The sequence below is a fragment of the Dendrobates tinctorius genome, unplaced genomic scaffold (assembly GCF_039654945.1).
Source record: "Dendrobates tinctorius isolate UK_male_01 unplaced genomic scaffold, ASM3965494v1 ptg000095l, whole genome shotgun sequence".
Lineage (NCBI taxonomy): Eukaryota > Metazoa > Chordata > Amphibia > Anura > Dendrobatidae > Dendrobates > Dendrobates tinctorius.
In genome coordinates this window covers 16,521,422-16,542,571 of record NW_027361763.1, presented here as the reverse complement: position 1 = coordinate 16,542,571, position 21,150 = coordinate 16,521,422, and the positions used below count along the sequence as shown (strand labels likewise).

General features: G+C 47.7%; 1 protein-coding gene across 2 annotated transcripts in view; it reads right to left on the bottom strand.

Annotated features, from left to right (window-relative positions):
• Positions 1 to 21,150, bottom strand: part of GFRA4 (GDNF family receptor alpha 4) — a 575,713-nt gene that overhangs the window by 319,727 nt on the left and 234,836 nt on the right. The gene's annotated exons all lie outside the window — the stretch shown is intronic.

The window sequence follows — 21,150 nt, the reverse complement described above, 5'->3', positions numbered from 1 at the left end:
ATGTAAGAAGATGAGCCGAGATAGAGTCAGCGGTTTCCGGTGCCCATTAAGGCCGGAACTATCGGTACTGTCACCACAGTTGCCGGGGGAGGTTACTTCTGGGAGCGAAGGACCTTCAAACTGGACAGCAGGGGGTGAGGGGAATATAAAGAGGACTGAGCGCGGGAACGAGTCAGACTTGGCGGGAAAGAGACAGGAGCAGGTTGACTCCCTCTCCGCTGCTCCGGCTCACAACTCCACGCCACTCATCCCTCAGCGTGCTGACTATAAAAGAGACTTTGACGCTATTAAGTTACCGTCTGACCCTGTTCTTTTGTGCAGCCCTGTCCTGTCTGTGGTAACAGATAAGCTGTTTAGAGACTACTCCAAAGAACCGCCCGCTTCCGCCGTTGGTGAGCGTTCCCAGAGCTCGTGCTCGACGCCACGACTGTTTCCACGTTCCAGCGCACTCAAGCTAAGCAACACCGGATCCATCAGCACCGTCAAGAGACAGTGATTCTCGTTCCTCCGTAACAGAGCCAGAGACTTTGTCCATGATTTTTCAGCCTTTCCTCTGCAAGAACTGCAATAAGTTACCTTGTCTTTGTATATCTTATTCTCGAGCTTTGTGTTTGTGTGAATTCCCGCCACTGCCCTACTAGTCTTGCCTCCCTGCATGGAGTATTACTTGTCAATTGCCTGTTCAGTAAATCCTGTTAACCCATTCTCTGCCTCCGGCTATTCACTGCATCCGATGAACCTCCCTTCTTTACATTTACAGGATTAGATTTCTTCTAACAGTAACAGAAGATGTCTGATGGAACATGGCAGCCGCAGCACGGAGGAAGTGATTTTCTCCATCCGGTGGACCAGGGACCCTATCTGATTAGCTCTTTTCATGCAATGTCAGCTGCTGGGCAGAGACGGGACCGGACAAATCCCCCACGCCGCCCGCTCGCTTCCTGGGTCAGACAAGACTGACATGACAATCACTCCCTTTATTTCTCAGTTTTTGCCATCTCTTACAGTCGGACTCGTTCTCCGTTTCTGCCATTGATATGAATCGAGCCTGTAAAGTTGGTCGTCTGCACTTCTAGCGTTTGTGGACCACGTGGGCTGTGATGTGGACACAGTTTTTCTAAGCAAGCGCAGAAAGGACACTGACCAGACTGAGGGAATAATATTCCAAAGACTAACCGGGATGAAGAGATACAAGAGGGAAGAGTGCGACTGGGAGGGGTGACCGGGTGACCATAAGATACAGTCCAGCCTAGAAAATAAAGGACAATGATTTCTGCTTTGCTGTATCCTACATTGATGAATTGGTCGGGTGACCGGAACAAGCGTCACTTCTGCATCCCAGGGGCTTCTTGTGCTTCCTTCCAGGCTCTGAGACTTTGTGATATCATGGAGTCTTGTAAGTACAGGAGCTGCCAATGATGCGGGACCGCCTGTCATGTGGGACCGGCTGTCATGTGGGACCGGCTGTCATGTGGGACCGGCTGTCATGTGGGACCGGCTGTCATGGGGGACCGGCTGTCATGGGGAACTAGCTGTCAGAGAGGACTAGCTGTCATGGGGGACCAGCTGTCATGGGGGACCAGCTGCCAGGGGGGACCGGCTGTCACAGAGGACTGGCTGTCATGGGGGATCGGCTGTCAGAGAGGACTAGCTGTCATGGGGGACCGGCTGTCATGGGGGACCGGCTGCCAGGGGGGACCGGCTGCCAGGGGGGACCGGCTGCCATGTGGGATCGGCTGTCAGAGAGGACCAGCTGTCAGAGAGGACCGGCTGTCATGGAGGACTGTATGTCATGGAGGACCTGCTGTCAGGGGGCACCGGCTGTCAGAGAGGTCTGGCTGTCATGGGGGACCGGCTATCACAGAGGACCAGCTGTCAAGGGGGACCGGCTGTCAGGGAAGACAAGATTGGACGCCAGACTGGGGCAGCGCAAACATTATTACTGATCTATAGCAGCATCCCATAGTCTTTGAAATGTTGGATTGTGGATATAACTTCTTCCAAAAGGAAGAACAGCTCTGGAGCTCAAACTGCTGCTCTTCAAAGTGCGGCACTAAGAGACCACATACATTGCATCATATCTAGCACTTTTGGGTAATTAATGACATAAAGTAAGTGTGTTGCTGACTGCGCAGAATCGTCAGCGATGATGGCGCAGACATCGTGAATTAGAGACAGTGACATGATGGAAGGAGCGAGGAGGGAATGTAAAGAAGGAGATGATGTGTTCCCAGCAGTGCAGAGGATTTCAGGAGAGGAGCGTGCTGACTGTATAGGGGGCAGTGACCCGTCCTCTCACCTGGTGTTAGTGAGGACAGGGCTGCTTGTGACATGATGGGAGGAGGGAATGTAAAGAAGGAGATGGTGTGCTCCCTGCAGCACAGAGGGTTTCAGGAGAGGGGTGCGGTGATTTTTCTGGGCGGCAATGAACCAGTTCCCTCATATGCAGTAATTTAGTGCAGACTGGTTATCACTGGGTTCCGTGAGGAGGAGTCAGATAAGTGGATGATCCTAGAGGGACAGCAGAATGAGCAGGATCCGCAGCAGCACAGAGCAGAAGGTGCTGGACTGACCACTAGTGATGACATTACCAGCGCAGCATCATGATGTAAGGAGGTGAAAACAATCAATATGTAGGTTACAGATTGAATGACAGTTACATGGCGGAAAGAGCAGCAGTCTCCCCGAAGCACAGAGCGTTTGTGGAGACGACGATGTGATCCTGGGGGAGGCAGAGGTGTATGCTCATATGATGTTAGTCAGGAGCAGTGTCATGACATGAGGTTGGGTGTTTAACTCCGTTCCGACATCGGGTGTAATAGTACGCCAATGTCGGACACCCTCCCTTTGATGTGTGCTCCGGCGATGAGTCCACATCTTTTCCGGCACATGACAGCTGTTTTGAACAGCTGACACGTGCCTCTAACAGCTGCGGGTGGAATCGCAATCCACCCGTGGCTGTTAACTAGTTAAATGCCACTGTCAATCTCTTACAGCGGCATTTAACTCGCAATTCCGGGAAGCCCACCGGTAATTCCCAACCATCGGTGACCCCGTCATGTGATTATGGTTCCACGATGGGATGGCATGACAACCAGAGGTCTCCAGCAGATCTCTATGGTTGTCATAGCTGGATTGCTATGAGCGCCGCCCGGTGGTCGCCACTCATAGCAAGTGAGCAATTCTGCTACATACAGGCGATGTGCATGACAAGCCCTCACATCGCCCGCGTGTCACACACGGCACTGGGGGTACGAGGCGCAGTTTGTGTCGTTTCACATCTCGCTGCTGTAAGTCCTTCAGAAAATCCCCGGTGCCGGACCCCGATGTCATTTCTCCTGCCTGTCACATATCTGCGGCGTCTGTCAGTATATATGGCCGCAGCCGCCGGGCTAATGTCCCTCATCATCAATATCCCGAGCGGGGCAGACGGTGACCCTCGCAGGGAGAAGGACACAATCGCTCTCCTCCTGAGATTACTAACAGCAACCTCGTCTCTCCACAGTGACAAATGACTCCTGAGATCAAACATGGCCGAGTCTCAGAAGACCCTGCCGCCATCACGATCCCAGGGTGTGATCCAGCTGATCCCCGTATCTCCGGCCATCTTCTCTCTATTAGGTCTCCTGCTATCTGAGTGATGTATTATGGAGGTGGAGAACAAATCTAATCCAGAGCAGGATGAATGATACGGTGTAACATCGCGTGTACACAAGGAGCGGCCACCATGTCAGCACCAGTGATAGCGAAAAGGTTCAATGGGAATAGGAAAAAACATATCGATGAATGCTGCAATACCAGACACGGCCTGTAGGCCAGGGTGGCGCTGTTTCTTAAACAAAAATGAAGGTTCCTTAACTTAATAACAGCATATTGAGGAGATCACTGCAGACCAATGATTGGTGTAACTCTCGGTGAGACTTCTGCCCCGTCCACAACAGGTATTTTGTCTGCTCCTTGTCAGCAAAATGGGCTACAGTATCAAAGACCTCACACTTCTGAATAACACATGCAGCTGTAGTAACAGGAACGTCAGGCTGTGCTGAGACGTCTTACAGCCTTTACCCGTTCGCCTATCATTTTCTTTCTCTCCTTAGCTTTCTTTGCTCCATGTTCAGTGTGGTGCACACCATGATCCCAAACAGCACAATGACTACTTTTCACCCTTTAAAATTGCAGATGGGCTGATTACATGCATGTAGACACCTGTGATGCTGATTACAGGACACACCTGGTACAACATGTTCTTAAGGCCAAATTATTTTCAGTCTATTCCAGGAGTGCCATTTATGTCCAGGACAAATTCATTAGATTTTTTTTTATTTATTCTGCTGGTGCAGTCACTGTGTACATACATTACATTTCTGATCCTGAGTTACATCCTGTATTATACCCCAGAGCTGCACTCACTATTCTGCTGGTGCTGTCACTGTGTACATACATTACATTACTGATCCTGAGTTACATCCTGTATTATACTCCAGAGCTGCACTCACTATTCTGCTGGTGCAGTCACTGTGTACATACATTACATTACTGATCCTGAGTTACCTCCTGTATTATACCCCAGAGCTGCACTCACTATTCTGCTGGTGCAGTCACTGTGTACATACATTACATTACTGATCCTGAGTTACATCCTGTATTATACCCCAGAGCTGCACTCACTATTCTGCTGGTGCAGTCACTGTGTACATACCTTACATTACTGATCCTGAGTTACATCCTGTATTATACCCCAGAGCTGGACTCACTATTCTGCTGGTGCAGTCACTGTGTACATACATTACATTACTGATCCTGAGTTACATCCAGTATTATACCCCAGAGCTGCACTCACTATTCTGCTGGTGCAGTCACTGTGTACATACATTACATTACTGATCCTGAGTTACATCCTGTATTATTCTCCAGAGCTGCACTCACTATTCTGCTGGTGCAGTCACTGTGTACATACATTACATTACTGATCCTGAGTTACATACTGTATTATACTCCAGAGCTGCACTCACTATTCTGCTGGTGGAGTCACTGTGTACTTACATTACATTACTGATCCTGTGTTACATCCTGTATTATGCTCCAGAGCTGCACTTGCTATTCTGCTGGTGCAGTCACTGTGTACATACATTACATTACTGATCCTGAGTTACATCCTGTATTATACTCCAGAGCTGCACTCACTATTCTGCTGGTGCAGTCACTGTGTACTTTCATTACATTACTGATCCTGAGTTACATCCTGTATTATACTCCAGAGCTGCACTCACTATTCTGCTGGTGCAGTCACTGTGTACATACATTACATTACTGATCCTGTGTTACATCCTGTATTATACTCCAGAGCTGCACTCACTATTCTGCTGATGCAGTCACTGTGTACATACATTACATTACTGATCCTGAGTTACATCCTGTATTATACTCCAGAGCTGCACTCACTATTCTGCTGGTGCAGTCACTGTGTACATACAATACATTACTGATCCTGAGTTACCTCCTGTTTTATACTTCAGAGCTGCACTCACTATTCTGCTGGTGCAGTCACTGTGTACATACATTACATTACTGATCCCGAGTTACCTCCTGTATTATACTCCAGAGCTGCACTCACTATTCTGCTGGTGCAGTCACTGTGTACATACATTACATTACTGATCCTGAGTTACATCCTGTATTATACCCCAGAGCTGCACTCACTATTCTGCTGGTGCAGTCACTGTGTACATACAATACTTTACTGATCCTGAGTTACCTCCTGTTTTATACTTCAGAGCTGCAGTCACTATTCTGCTGGTGCAGTCACTGTGTACATACATTACATTACTGATCCTGAGTTACATCCTGTATTATACTCCAGAGCTGCACTCACTATTCTGTTGGTGCAGTCGCTGTGTACATACATTACATTACTGATCCCGAGTTACCTCCTGTATTATACTCCAGAGCTGCACTCACTATTCTACTGGTGCAGTCACTGTGTACATACATTACATTACTTATCCTGAGTTACATCCTGTATTATACTTCAGTGTTGCACTCACTAGTCTGCTGGTGCAGTCACTGTGTACATACATTACATTACTGATCCTGAGTTACCTCCTGTATTATACTCCAGAGCTGCACTCACTATTCTGCTGGTGCAGTCACTGTGTGCACCAGTTACAATTGTGCTCAATTACATACCCCGGCAGAATTTTTGCTTTCTTGGTTTTTTTTCAGGAAATATGAATGATAACACCAAAACTTTTTCTCCACACATGGTTAGTGGTTGGGTGAAGCCATTTATTGTCAGACTACTGTGTTTCCTCTTTTTAAATCATAATGACAACCCAAAACATCCAAATGACCCTGATCAAAAGTTTACATACCCTGGTCATTTTGGCCTGATAACATGCACAGAAGTTGACACAGATGGGTTTGAATGGCTACTAAAGGTAACATCCTCACCTGTGACCTGTTTACTTGTAATCAGTGAGTGCATAAAAGCTGAGTGAGTTTCTGGGATCCAGACAGACTCTTGTATCTTTCAGCCAGCCACTGACATTTCTCTTTTACTCCACCCTTCACCAAATCTATGACTCCCAGTTACTGACTGTCCCATCTCACATGTCCAGGTCCTTGGAGTAACCATGATTTTTATGCGTTCTCCAACCAAGCCCCAACCACCGACTGACTTCTATATCATCTCTTGATTCTGCCTTCTTCAACGCCAATGTCAACAAAAATGGTAGAAGGAGCGTAGAAGCCCTCAAAGCGAGGTCCACAAAGATACGGGGTGACGAGTTTGGCTCAAAGTAATTTGAGTGCCTCAATCTCCATTGAACTTCGATCGTATCAGTCCTTCTCCCAACATCAGTGACGGACCTCACAAATGCTCCTCTACCTTGGGTTTGGGAATAGAAATCACAACATGTCTATATAGGGTTGATGGTCATCGTTGAATGCCATTTTGGTCAAGTCTTCCATTCTTGGAGAAGTTGGTGGTGGTAAATAATGATGACGCTACCAGGGTTGTAGTGTGCAGATTTCACAGATGGGTCCTGGTGCCCAACGGGACACCATTTTCTCCTATATTGGTGGCCCACCTCAGATGCTTGGCCCCTTTTCTGACTTTGTACAAGGGCCCAGAAGTTTCAAGCTGTCCCACAAAAGCCAATCAGGCTGCAATTTTTGGTATTCTTCGAAAAATTAGAATTTAGATTTTTAAAGATTTTTTTTTTCTTTGAAATTATTCTTAGGAAATGTCCTTTCCCCCCCAATGGGAAATCTGAGCACTGTGCCCTCCTGCGTATAATCGATATGGGGCTACCGTGCAAACGTTGCCATGATGACAGGGTTAAGTAGGAGCAGAATCCTTCTGGTTCCCGGCTGCGATCTGAACACATTTGTCTCATTTACTGCCGCGTCTCGGCCATTCTCAAGTAAATATAATCAGCAGAGAGATTTAAGGATTATAAATATTGAACAGGTCGCGCGATCTCACAGAACGCGTCCCATAAAACGGGCCGGTGAAATGGGAATAGTAAGTAGCCGCGCGCCTTGTACGGCCGGGGACGAAAATAAAACGGCAGATCAGCTCATTTACCACATGGAAATATGGAGATGGGATCATCAGAGAAAGGAGCAAGCGTGACGTAAAGGGCATGGAGATGTGAGGATGACGAGGGCCTGGGGAAGGACGTCTACACGGGAGGCAGAGCGATTCTGTATGCTAAACGCCGGGAAGTCATCGCTTTCAGCGAGTAACAGACACGACAATGCCGAGGTATCATCATGTGTAATTATGTGTATAGAAGGGGAAGGGGCTATGGGTTCCGAACAGGTACAGGGGAAGGGGTTCAGGGGGCTGCACAGGTACAGGAGAAGGGGTTATGGGGTCTGCACAGGTACAAGGAAAGGGACTATGGGGTCTGCACAGGTACAGGGGAAGGGGCTATGGGTTCCGAACAGGTACAGGGGAAGGGGTTCAGGGGGCTGCACAGGTACAGGAGAAGGGGTTATGGGGTCTGCACAGGTACAAGGGAAAGGGCAATGGGGTCTGCACAGGTACAGGAGAAGGGGCTATGGGGGCTGCACAGGTACAGGAGAAGGGGCTATGGGGGCTGCACAGGTACATCACGAAGATAAGCGTCGGGATACAGCAGTTATTACATGGCACAGAACTAAAATCCATCTTCTCTCTTCATACAGGTAAAAATTCCCTCTGCTTGCTGTCTGCTGTCATCTGCTGCTTTACCATCTAGAAACATATTTTAATGTGTCTGCTAATTCATTGTTATAAATCATTTGGTGCATTGTACTTAAAACTCACTGTTGCATTTCCATGACTGGGATCAGTGTAGATCTTATCTGGTGGAGGTGTTAAAATAGATGTTGCCTGGCTGAATGTCTTTGATCATCCCAAAAAAAAAACCAACAACCCTGGTGTGCTGAGCCCAGCTGCCAAATTATCCTCAACCAGTTCCCACAATCCATCTCTTCTGACCCAGCAGTCTGGACTATAAATGTGAACCATTCTTAGGGGTGTACGCATGTGGGGGTGCACGCATCACAGAAGCAAAGCGTCACGAAGATAAGCGTCGGGATACAGCAGTTATTACATGGCAGTTAGTCAGGGCAGGAGTCAGGTAACCCTCACTCTGCTGTCCCTTTTATCCATGTGCTTTATTCCTATCCTCCTATGTTCTCTTGCAATCCACTTTCACCGACCAATCCCCCCTCCATCACAACTCATATACATCAGCTCCTCTCTCTTTCCTTCTCCCATGTACAGCTCCCATGCACTTCTCACCTTCTTAAAAAACCTCAGCCCATCTTGCCCAAACACACTGCACAAAAAATCTTCATACAATTCCAAAAACTACTTGCTCTTTATCTTCCTGCTCCTACTGATTTCAGGGGACATCTCCCCCAACCCCGGTCCACCATCCCCCAACCTCAACCCCTACCCTACCTCACATCGAAACCTTAATAATCTTACTAATATTATTTGCACTCCTTCATCTCCTTCTTTCAATTGTGCCCTTTGGAATCCACGGTCTGTATGCAACAAGCTTCCTTTCCTACACAATTACTTTCTGAAAAACTCTCTGAATCTGTTGGCCCTCACGGAAACCTGGATTCAGGATTCTGACACTGTCTCTCCTGCTGCCATTTCCCATGGTGGCTTACAATTCTCCCATTCCCCGAGACCGACAAAGAGACCTGGTGGTGGAGTCGGCATACTCCTGTCCCCACAATGCACTTTCCAGGTCATCCCCCCAGTTCCATCACTCTCATTCCCTTCTTTTGAAGTCCACACCATCAGGCTCTTTCGTCCCCTCTCCCTCAGATTAGCGGTCATATACCGGCCCCCAGGCTCACCCACCCACTTCCTGGACCATTTCTCTGCCTGGCTGCCGCACTTCATGTCCTCAGAACTACCAACCCTTATCCTGGGAGACTTCAACATCCCCATTAACAGCCCCACTTCCACATCTGCATCCTAGCTTCTATCACTAACCACTTCTCTAGGCCTCTCTCAGCTCTCAACCTCTGAAACACACAAAGACGGTAACACCCTGGACCTGGTTTTCGCCCGGCTCTGCTCAATCTCCTACATAGATAACTCACCGCTTCCCCTCTCTGACCACAACATTCTCTCCTTTACACTCACAAATCCTCGCTCACCCCAGCACCCTCCTACCTACCATTCAGTCAGAAATCTACAAGCCATTAACCCTCATACACTTTCAGACTCCCTACACTCATCACTGTCCCCAATCTTTTCTTTGTCCTGTCCTGATCTGGCTGTACATCACTTCAATGACACTCTTAGAAGCACCCTTGACCAAGTAGCTCCCCTCACCCTCAGAACCTCCAAACACAGAGTGAAACAGCCCTGGCTCACATCGCAAACCCGATTTCTCCAGCGATGCTCTAGGTGTGCTGAACGCTTATGAGGGAAAACACGCACACCAGAAGACTTCATACACTTCAAATTTATGTTAAGGACATGTAACTCTGCCCTTCACCTCGCCAAACAGACCTACTTCACCACCCTGATCTCCTCACTATCCAACAACCCCAAGAAACTTTTTGACACCTTTCACTCCCTCCTCAGGCCAAAAGCACAAGCCCCTATCACAGACATTTGCGCTGATGACCTTGCCTCCCACTTTATAGAGAAAATAGACAATATCCGTCAGGAAATCCACTCCCAATCACCAAATTCAGTGACTCCCATCCCTCCCTGCATTCCCCCTGGCTCACTCTCCACATTCGATCCCATCACAGAAGAAGAAGTCTCCAGGCTCCTCTCCTCTTCTCGTCCGACTACATGCACAACCGACCCCATTCCCTCACATCTCCTCCAGTCTCTCTCCCCAGTCGTCACAACTCACCTAACTACAATCTTTAATCTATCCCTCTCCTCTGGCATTTTCCCCTCCTCCTTCAAACACTCTATCATTACTCCATTACTAAAGAAACCCACCCTCGACCCATCCTGCACAAACAACTACAGACCAGTCTCCAATCTCCCCTTCATCTCTAAACTCTTGGAGCGCCTGATATACTCACGCCTTACCCGTTACCTCTCCACTCACTCCCTCCTAGACCCTTCACAGTCCGGTTTCCGCCCCCTACATTCGACAGAAACTACACTCATCAAAGTGACCAATGACCTTCTGACAGCAAAACGTAATGGTGACCACTCTCTGCTCATTCTTCTCGACCTTTCTGCAGCTTTCGACACTGTTGACCATCCTCTCCTACTCTCTAGGCTCCAGTCACTAGGCATTAAGGACACTGCTCTTTCCTGGTTCTCCTCCTATCTTTCCGACCGCTCCTTCAGTGTTCTGTTTTCTGGCTCCACTTCATCTCCTCTTCCTCTCACTGTTGGGGTACCTCAGGGCTCAGTCCTTGGCCCCCTTCTCTTCTCAGGCACGCTGTCTGGGTGTTATGTTCGACTCCGATCTCTCCTTCACCTCCCATATACAATCTCTTGCCCGCTCATGCCGCTTACACCTAAAGAACATCTCTAGAATCCGCCCTTTTCTCACCATGGAAACAACAAAAACTCTCACTGTCGCCCTGATCCACTCCCGCCTGGACTACTGTAATGCTCTATTAATTGGCCTCCCTCTCACTCGACTCTCCCCTCTCCAGTCTATCCTTAATGCAGCAGCCAGGGTTGTCCATCTGGCTAATCGTTACTCAGACGCATCCGCTCTTCGCCAGTCATTACACTGGCTGCCAATTCATTACAGGGTACAATTCAAAGTACTTGTTCTCACCCACAAAGCTCTCCACAGTGCGGCACCCCCTTACATCTCCTCCCTCATTTCTGTCTATCGGCCTAACCGACCGCTGCGCTCTGCAAATGACTTTCGACTAACCTCTGCCCTAATCCGTACCTCCCACTCCCGACTCCAAGACTTCTCCCGTGCTGCGCCAATCCTTTGGAATGCTCTACCCCAAGATATTAGGATCATCCACAATTTGCATAGTTTTAGGCGCTCGCTCAAAACGCATTTGTTCAGAGCGGCCTATCACATTCAGTAATCAAAGTCATGTTATGTTTGTGTGTGTGTAGCCCATTCACTATCTCCATCTAACCCCCACCCCCTGAAGATGGCTGGACCGTCATTGTAAATACATCATTGTAAATACAAACCTGTGCTTTGTATCTCCCCCACCTCATTGTAGATTGTAAGCTCCACAAGCAGGGTCGTCTTATTTCGCTTTAATTATTGTATTGTTAACGTTGTTACTTATGACTGTTGTGTTTGAAACTGTTCAACTGTAAAGCGCTGCGGAATATGTTGGCGCTATATAAATAAAGATTACTATTATTATTATTATTATTATTACAGGAGAAGGGGCTATGGGGGCTGCACAGGTACAGGAGAAGGGGCTATGGGGGCTGCACAGGTACAGGAGAAGGGGTTATGGAGTCCACACAGGTACAGGGGAAGGGGCTATGGGGTCTGCACAGGTACAGGAGAAGGGGCTATGGGGTCTGCACAGGTACAGGAGAAGGGGCTATGGGGTCTGCACAGGTACAAGGGAAAGGACTATGGGGAAGGGGCTATGGGGTCTGCACAGGTACAAGGGAAAGGACTATGGGGTCTGCACAGGTACAGGGGAAGGGGCTATGGGGTCTGCACAGGAACAGGAGAAGGGGCTATGGGGGCTGCACAGGTACAGGGGAAGGGGCTATGGGGTCTGCACAGGTACAGGAGAAGGGGCTATGGGGTCTGCACAGGTACAAGGGAAAGGACTATGGGGAAGGGGCTATGGGGTCTGCACAGGTACAAGGGAAAGGACTATGGGGTCTGCACAGGTACAGGGGAAGGGGCTATGGGGTCTGCACAGGTACAGGAGAAGGGGCTATGGGGTCTGCACAGGTACAGGAGAAGGGGCTATGGGGGTTGCACAGGTACAGGAGAAGGGGCTATGGGGGATGCACAGGTACAGGAGAAGGGGTTATGGAGTCCACACAGGTACAGGGGAAGGGGCTATGGGGTCTGCACAGGTACAGGAGAAGGGGCTATGGGGTCTGCACAGGTACAGGAGAAGGGGCTATGGGGTCTGCACAGGTACAGGAGAAGGGGCTATGGGGGCTGCACAGGTACAGGGGAAGGAGAAATGGGGGCTGCACAGGTACAGGAGATGGAGCTATGGGGGCTGCACAGGTACAGGAGAAGGGGCTATGGGGTCTGCACAGGTACAGGAGATGGGGCTATGAGGTCTGCACAGGTACAGGAGAAGGGGCTATGGGGTCTGCACAGATACAGGAAAAGGGGCTATGGGGTCTGCACAGGTACAGGAGATGGGGCTATGAGGTCTGCACAGGTACAGGAGAAGGGGCTATGGGGGCTGCACAGGTACAGGAGAAGGGGCTATGGGGTCTGCACAGGTACAGGAGAAGGGGTTATGGGGCTTCACATCTACAGGTGAAGGGGTGCTACACAGGTACAAGAGTAGGGGCCGTAGGGGCTGCACATGTACAGGGGAAGGGGCTATGGGGGTTGCACATGTACAGGAAAAGGGCCTTCACACATATATAGCAGATAACACTAGTCACAATAGGTGATGTCACAGCTCTCCTTCTCCTGTACAATGACTGATAACACCTCTATATAAAGTAGATAACACATGATCCACCATTCACAATAGGTGATGTCACAGCTCTCCTTCTCCTCCTGTACAATGACTGATAACACCTCTATATAAAGTAGATAACACATGATCCACCATTCACAATATGTGATGTCACAGCTCTCCTTCTCCTCCTGTACAATGACTGATAACACCTCTATATACAGTAGATAACACAGGATCCACCATTCCCTATAGAGGATGACACAGCTCACATCCTCCTCCTGTACAATGACTGAAAACACCCCTATATACAGCAGATAGCACAGGATACATCAGTCAAGATAGATGATATCACAGCTCACCTCCTCCCCCTCCTGTACAATGACTGATAACACCTTCTATATAAAGTAGATAACACATGATCCACCATTCACAATAGGTGATGTCACAGCTCACCTCCTCCTCCTGTACAATGACTGAAAACACCCCTATATACAGCAGATAGCACAGGATCTATCAGTCACGATAGATGATATCACAGCTCACTTTCTCCCCATCCCTATTGTGCCTCATGCCCAGAAAATGTTCCCATAAAATAAAATACAGATTAGAAAATAAAGAACATGTAGCAAATATCTTGTACAAAATAGCCTGTGTGTTATATTCCCAGGATTTGGTCATTCACCAGTTATTAGTTAGTGATACAGCAGACACTAAAGTACTGGGAGAAAACCAAAATAAAAGTATAGATGTACGGGGCATAGGAGGGTAGCGACGTAGGCGGAGTCCATGGGCTGCGGCCACCGCTGATTACTAGAAGGGGAGTCTATCGGCAGCTTCATTTAGACTGTAGGGGAAACTGCAGATGGGCTGTGTGGTTATTACTGTGGTGAGGCTCCTCGGGGGCATGGCTGTGGGCGGAGCAAACGTGTCATGTGACCCAAGTGCTTAGTGTTAGGAAGAAAGAAAATAGGTTTTAAAATATGTCCTTATCAATAAGTGAAATCTTAAGACAATCCTGGCTGAGTTACGTAGGACCTCTCCCCATCACACGTTTCCAGTAAGTGATCCCATTCCCCGTCCTAAACATGCTAATTAGTTGAGGTCGGGATATAATTGAGCTACACCAAATTAGCATGAATGTTTCTAATCAATATCCATCCAACCTGTCAGACGCTATTGACTGGCGCCTCGGCCTTCACTTAATTGTGGTACAACAGGACCTCGAGATGTTCCCCCGGGGCGGGGAATGCCCTGCTGAGCCAGCGAAGTCCGGCACTGCGGCTCCATTCTGCAACCAGGCTTAATGGAACTAACGATAAATTGCAAATGTATGCACGCCCTATCATGATGATGAATGCCGGACCCCGACCGGAGCCGTAACTAATAAATCACAAATGGCGGCTAATACAAAGAGAACATACCGTAATATGGAGACGACATAAATAAAAAGCGCAGGAACTGGAGAGAACTTCTAGAAGTCATCGTCCATGTAGGAGAAACGCCCGACTGGTACAGGATGGCTTATACCTAAAGGGGGAACGTGGAAATAATTCACCCGCTCCTCAGTCTGGAAGGATTTCTGAAGCAATCATCAAGAATTATGGCAAAAACTGCACGTCTTACCCATCTGATGGAGAATCACACGGGCGTAGATCAATTGGCTCACCTGTAATCTGCTTGATCTCCTTTAGTAAGAGGGTTTCCATACACCTGTATCACACCATAGCCTGCTCAGTATTACCAGCAATAGTACTGTACAATGCATCAATCATACTGCCATATTGTGTAATGTTATATCCAAATAGTACCGCAATGACCAGAACGATACAGCACGCTATATTGCCATATGAAGTCTATAGAAAAGTATTATACGTAACACTACACAAAACGGTGCCCAATTAATAATACTGCCATACAGTACACAATATCTATAGAATATGAACATACAGTTGCCGTATAAGCACATCTGATATCTGTATACAGACCATGAACATAAAGTGATCACGTATTACTGCCTTACAGTGCACACATAATAACACTATATAGACTATTGCCGCGACTGATTCCACTACTAGGCCGGATATTGGGGAGCTATCAGTGAGCACATGATATATACCCCCTTGATTCCAAAGCATATGTGGCGCCCCTGAGGGTTCAGTCTCCACAGAGGTACTGCACCTCCTCCTGAGGTGTGGTACCCCACCATCCAGGTTAGGCGGAGACACCTGACCACGCTCCAACACCTGCATCCCACACAACACAGTAGTGTAGCAAAGCACCCTTTGGTGGCTCCCTGCTTGGAACACGAAGCATGCTGGGAGGCGGGTGGAGTTTAGTTTTGCATCAAAAGAGCGGGAAGAGTTTAGGATTTGGTCAGTCTGACAGAGTCAGAGGGGGAGTGAAGATCCCCTGAGTGGGATGGATGAAGGAAGTGCTGCAGCCGACCTCAGTGACCAGGATCCGCTAGCACAGGAAAGAGACATTGATGGGAAGCCTGACTCTCTCCATAAGGAAGGAAGGATTAGTACGGAACGTGAGGAGAGGAGGACTAAGGATCAGGGTTAGAGCAGAACCCTTCCCAAGGTCACAGCGCAAGGCCGGGGTCCGGTCCCCGAGGTTGTACGGATACTAATGGTCCTGTAGCAGACACCGGAGGAATAGAAGTAGTGACCACTTTATTCCCACACCAGACTTGGGGGCACAACAGCAACATATTAGTGAGCCGGGACTAGGTAGTAAGGAGTCCCCGAAGCAGGCTACAGCTGTCTGCCGTACAAGTAGAGTTCATATGAACATCTGACAGGAGGAACTCCAGTGTAACTCAGTACTGAGAGTACTTCACTATAGGCGCAAAAGGGAGACGTTCAGAAAAGGCACATATGTTGGCGGAGTGTTGGAACGGAGTACTTCATCTTGCCTGGTGTTTGGCTGAGCTCCTGACCCTGAGGACGCGGCACCGAGGCGGACACCTGTATGCATCACAGACTGTGAGTAAAGCTTTGGAACTACATGCCCTGGTGTCCTCCACTTATTCCTGCGCCAAGCCACTCAGCACTGCTACATCGCTGTGCCTGACACCGCACCATCTACGTCTCCTCCCTATCTCTTCTCCTACACTGTCCTGGGACTACAGCCCTACCTGTGGAGGGCCACAACATCATTGCTGCACCACACCACCTGTCCCAGAGGATCTGTCTGCAGCGTCGGCTTAACATCTTCATTGCTGAACACCACAGGTGGCGTCACAAATCATTCCCTCATAAACTTTAATCATCATCCACACACTCAACATTCCCCTTTTACAATGGACGCCCAGGGCCACGGACCGGGTCACAGCTACCGTGACAACTCCCACTGAAATCCACCGGGCCCGGCTCCAAGTACCCCGCCGACCTGGCGAGACCCTGGGGGTGCGCCACATGGAACATGTGTATATACCCCCGGTACGGTCACTGCCAGCTCTGCAATAACAAAAGGAACTACTAGCTGTCACCACCAATCGTTTATACAGGCCGATCGGACACCCGTTACATGTACTGTATGGCTTCAGGGGTGCGGTTTACAGAGCAAAAGGAACAGAGTGATTACATTTTATATCTTTATTTCAGAAAGATAGGCATTGTTTCTAAAAATATGCAAGATGATAGAATATGGGAACAAACATTACTATATATACAATTACATAAAATAAAAAAGGCTAACCAAAGAAACTTACTAAACATTGGTCACAGAAATGGCTCAGAGTTTAGCGGAGGGAAATACTCTGATTGGGAAAATGGTCTGAACCCACAGCGAAGGATGTCATCCAAGGACGGACAGAGACCCAAACTTTCATTTTTATTAACTCAATACTACACCTGCATACCTCCCCTTGATCTCATGTGGGGACTGTTTGTTGGATGTTCTCAGCCCTTTAGAATTTTATGAGATCCCCCAATTTACAGGATATATCCACACCTGAAGGTCCCAGGTGATAGATATTGACGTCATGTTTTTTATTGTGATTTTACCTTTACATGGTCTGATTCACATCATCTATAAGAACTTTATTAAGTTGGAGGCATTCTAGTGGCCCCATGGCAATGTGAGTGACTGTGCCATGTCCGTCCCTTCGCTTCGACACTGAAAATGTATCTCCCATAATTATCAGATCAATACAAACCCCAATATTCCTATCTGACCACTGGCGCAGGACTGTCTAGCTGGAGATTCTTTCGTGAGAGGCTGCTCGCTCCTTGTAACAAAGCAGGCCTCTGCACATCTCTGCCTTTGTGTAATTAAATCTCAATCTAGTTGTCTTTTCCCCAGCAGATATCCTGCTTTAATCACCTGTCCAAGGCAGGAGGTCTCTGCTTCAATGGAGATTGGAGTGTCAGCTGTTTCTCTATTTCCCGTGTTAATTGGATTCTCTGTTCCTAGGTCTAATTAATCCCACTTCAAACAGGAGATCTTCTCCACCTACATGTACGAGTTGTTAGGGATGATAAGTGCAAATGTTCTTTACTCGAGTTTTCCCAGGGTGCTCGGGTATGCACTGAGTATTGCAACATGTTCAAGTAACCGCAGGGATTGCCTGACATACACGGGCTATCCTCACATTTTGAGGCTAACAGCCGCAAAACATGTGGCTGCGGGGACTCGAACATGTCACTCGAGCACCCGCGATACTTGAGGCATATCGAAGCACCTAGGCAAACTCGAGTTATCTGAGGGGGACGGGTCTTATGGATTTAATTTTTGTCTTTGACAATGACATATAGTGCACACATAATCAGTATACAGAGCATGACCATATAGTGCTCATATACTGCCTTACAGTGCACACTACATCCGTATACAGAGCATGACCATACTGTGCTCATGTAATACTGCCTTATAGTGCACACATAATATCTGTATACAGGTCACAACCATACAGTGCTCATATAACACCGCTTTAGTTTATAGTGCACACATACTATCCGTATACAGAGCATGTCCATACTGTGCTCATATAATACAGCCTTATAGTGCACACATATGAGAATACACACCATAAAAATATGGTGCTCACATAATACTGCCTTGTAGTGCACACATAACATCAGTATACAGACCAAGACCATACAGTGCTCATATAATACTGACTTATCGTGCACACATAACACCAGTATACAATCCATGACCATACAGTGGTCATATAATGACGCCTTATAGTGCACACATATTATCATTATACAGTTTATGACCCTACAGTGCTCATATAATACCGCCTTATAGTCCACACATAACATCAGTATACAGACCATGACCATACAGTGCCCACGTAATACCGCCTTATAGTGCACACATATCTGTATACAGACATGACCATACAGTTCTCATATAATACCGCCTTATAGTGCACACATAATATCAGTATACAGACCATGACCATACAGTGCCCACGTAATACCACCTTATAGTGCACACATACAGACATGACCATACAGTTCTCATATAATACCGCCTTATAGTGCACACATAATATCAGTATACAGACCATGACCATACAGTGCCCACGTAATATCACCTTATAGTGCACACATACAGACATGACCATACAGTTCTCATATAATACCGGCTTATAGTGCACACATAACATCAGTATACAGACCATGACCATACAGTGCCCACGTAATACCGCCTTATAGTGCACACATAGCTGTATACAGACATGAACATACAGTTCTCATATAATACCGCCTTATAGTGCACACATAATATCAGTATACAGACCATGACCATACAGTGCCCACGTAATACCGTCTTATAGTGCACACATATCTGTATACAGACATGACCATACAGTTCTCATATAATACCGCCTTATAGTGCACACATAACATCAGTATAGAGGCTATGACTATATAATGACCTTATAATACTGCCCTATAGTGCAGTTGTGTGACAGGACTTTGTATACTGCGTTACTCCACTGTGGCCCATTCTGCACAGTGTTACCAGGGTGCTTATCTCTGTGACATCGCACATACGTGTGTCAGCCACTCACGTGTGCAGCACAGGACCAGAGCCGATGTGAGCGTTGGCTGATGATGCGTCTCGACATTGCGTGAAGCGATGATAACGGTGACACAAAGCTATAAGAGGCGCCATAAATACCGCACTGTTTATTACACGGATTCTCATTATTCTCCGCCGCTGTGTACGGCCTACATCAACACTCGCACATCGCAAATTATCACAGATTGCCATCCTGACAGCTCCCCGACTGATACTCAGACTAGACAAGCATGAAATCGCACAATATTAATATGTTTAGCAGCATAATAAAGAGCGCAGTCTTCTAATAAAAAGCTAAAAATTAGTACAAAATAATAATGATAAAAAGTATTAAACAAGAAGCAATAAAAAACACATTCATAATAAAAGCCACAATGTTATAATAATAAAAAAAATACAAAATAATAACAAAAATTACAATCATAATAAAAACAATCTTATAATAATAATAATAATAATAGTAATGCAAAATAATAATGATAAAAATATAATAAGCACAAAATAATAAAAAACACAATCATAATAAAAACAATCTTATAATAATAATAACTAGCAGAGGAGCCCGGCGCTGCCCGGGCATAGTAACTAACTACGGTTAGTTATAACAAATTATAATGATTATATATATATATATATAAAGCTGAGTGTATAGCCCCGCCCACTCCGCATAGCCACATTCACTATAATATCCCACATCATCCCGTCAGCCTGAGCCACCTGACTACAACCCCTAATATCCCACATCATCCCGTCAGCCAGAGCCACCGGACTACAACCCCTAATATCCCACATCATCCCGTCAGCCAGAGCCACCGGACTACTACCCCTAATATCCCACATCATCCCGTCAGCCAGAGCCACCGGACTACAACCCCTAATATCCCACATCATCCCGTCAGCCAGAGTCACCGGACTACTACCCCTAATATCCCACATCATCCCGTCAGCCAGAGCCACCGGACTACTACCCCTAATATCCCACATCATCCCGTCAGCCAGAGCCACCGGACTACTACCCCTAATATCCCACATCATCCCGTCAGCCAGTTACCGGACTACTACCCCTAATATCCCACATCATCCCGTCAGCCAGAGCCACCGGACTACTACCTCTAATATCCCACATCATCCCGTCAGCCAGAGCCACCGGACTACTACCACTAATATCCCACATCATCCCGTCAGCCAGAGCCACCGGACTACTACCACTAATATCCCACATCATCCCGTCAGCCAGAGCCACCGGACTACTACCACTAATATCCCACATCATCCCGTCAGCCAGAGCCACCGGACTACTACCCCTAATATCCCACATCATCCTATCAGCCAGAGCCACCGGACTACAACCCCTAATATCCCACATCATCCCGTCAGCCAGAGCCACCGGACTACTACCCCTAATATCCCACATCATCCCATCAGCCAGAGCCACCGGACTACTACCCCTAATATCCCACATCATCCCGTCAGCCAGAGCCACCGGACTACTACCCCTAATATCCCACATCATCCCATCAGCCAGAGCCACCGGACTACTACCCCTAATATCCCACATCATCCCGTCAGCCAGAGCCACCGGACTACTACCCCTAATATCCCACATCATCCCGTCAGCCAGAGCCACCGGACTACTACCACTAATATCCCACATCATCCCGTCAGCCAGTTACCGGACTACTACCCCTAATATCCCACATCATCCCGTCAGCCAGAGCCACCGGACTACTACCTCTAATATCCCACATCATCCCGTCAGCCAGAGCCACCGGACTACTACCACTAATATCCCACATCATCCCGTCAGCCAGAGCCACCGGACTACTACCCCTAATATACCACATCATCCTGTCAGCCAGAGCCACCGGACTACTACCCCTAATATCCCACATCATCCCGTCAGCCAGAGCCACCGGACTACTACCCCTAATATACCACATCATCCTGTCAGCCAGAGCCACCGGACTACTACCCCTAATATCCCACATCATCCCGTCAGCCAGAGCTACCGGACTA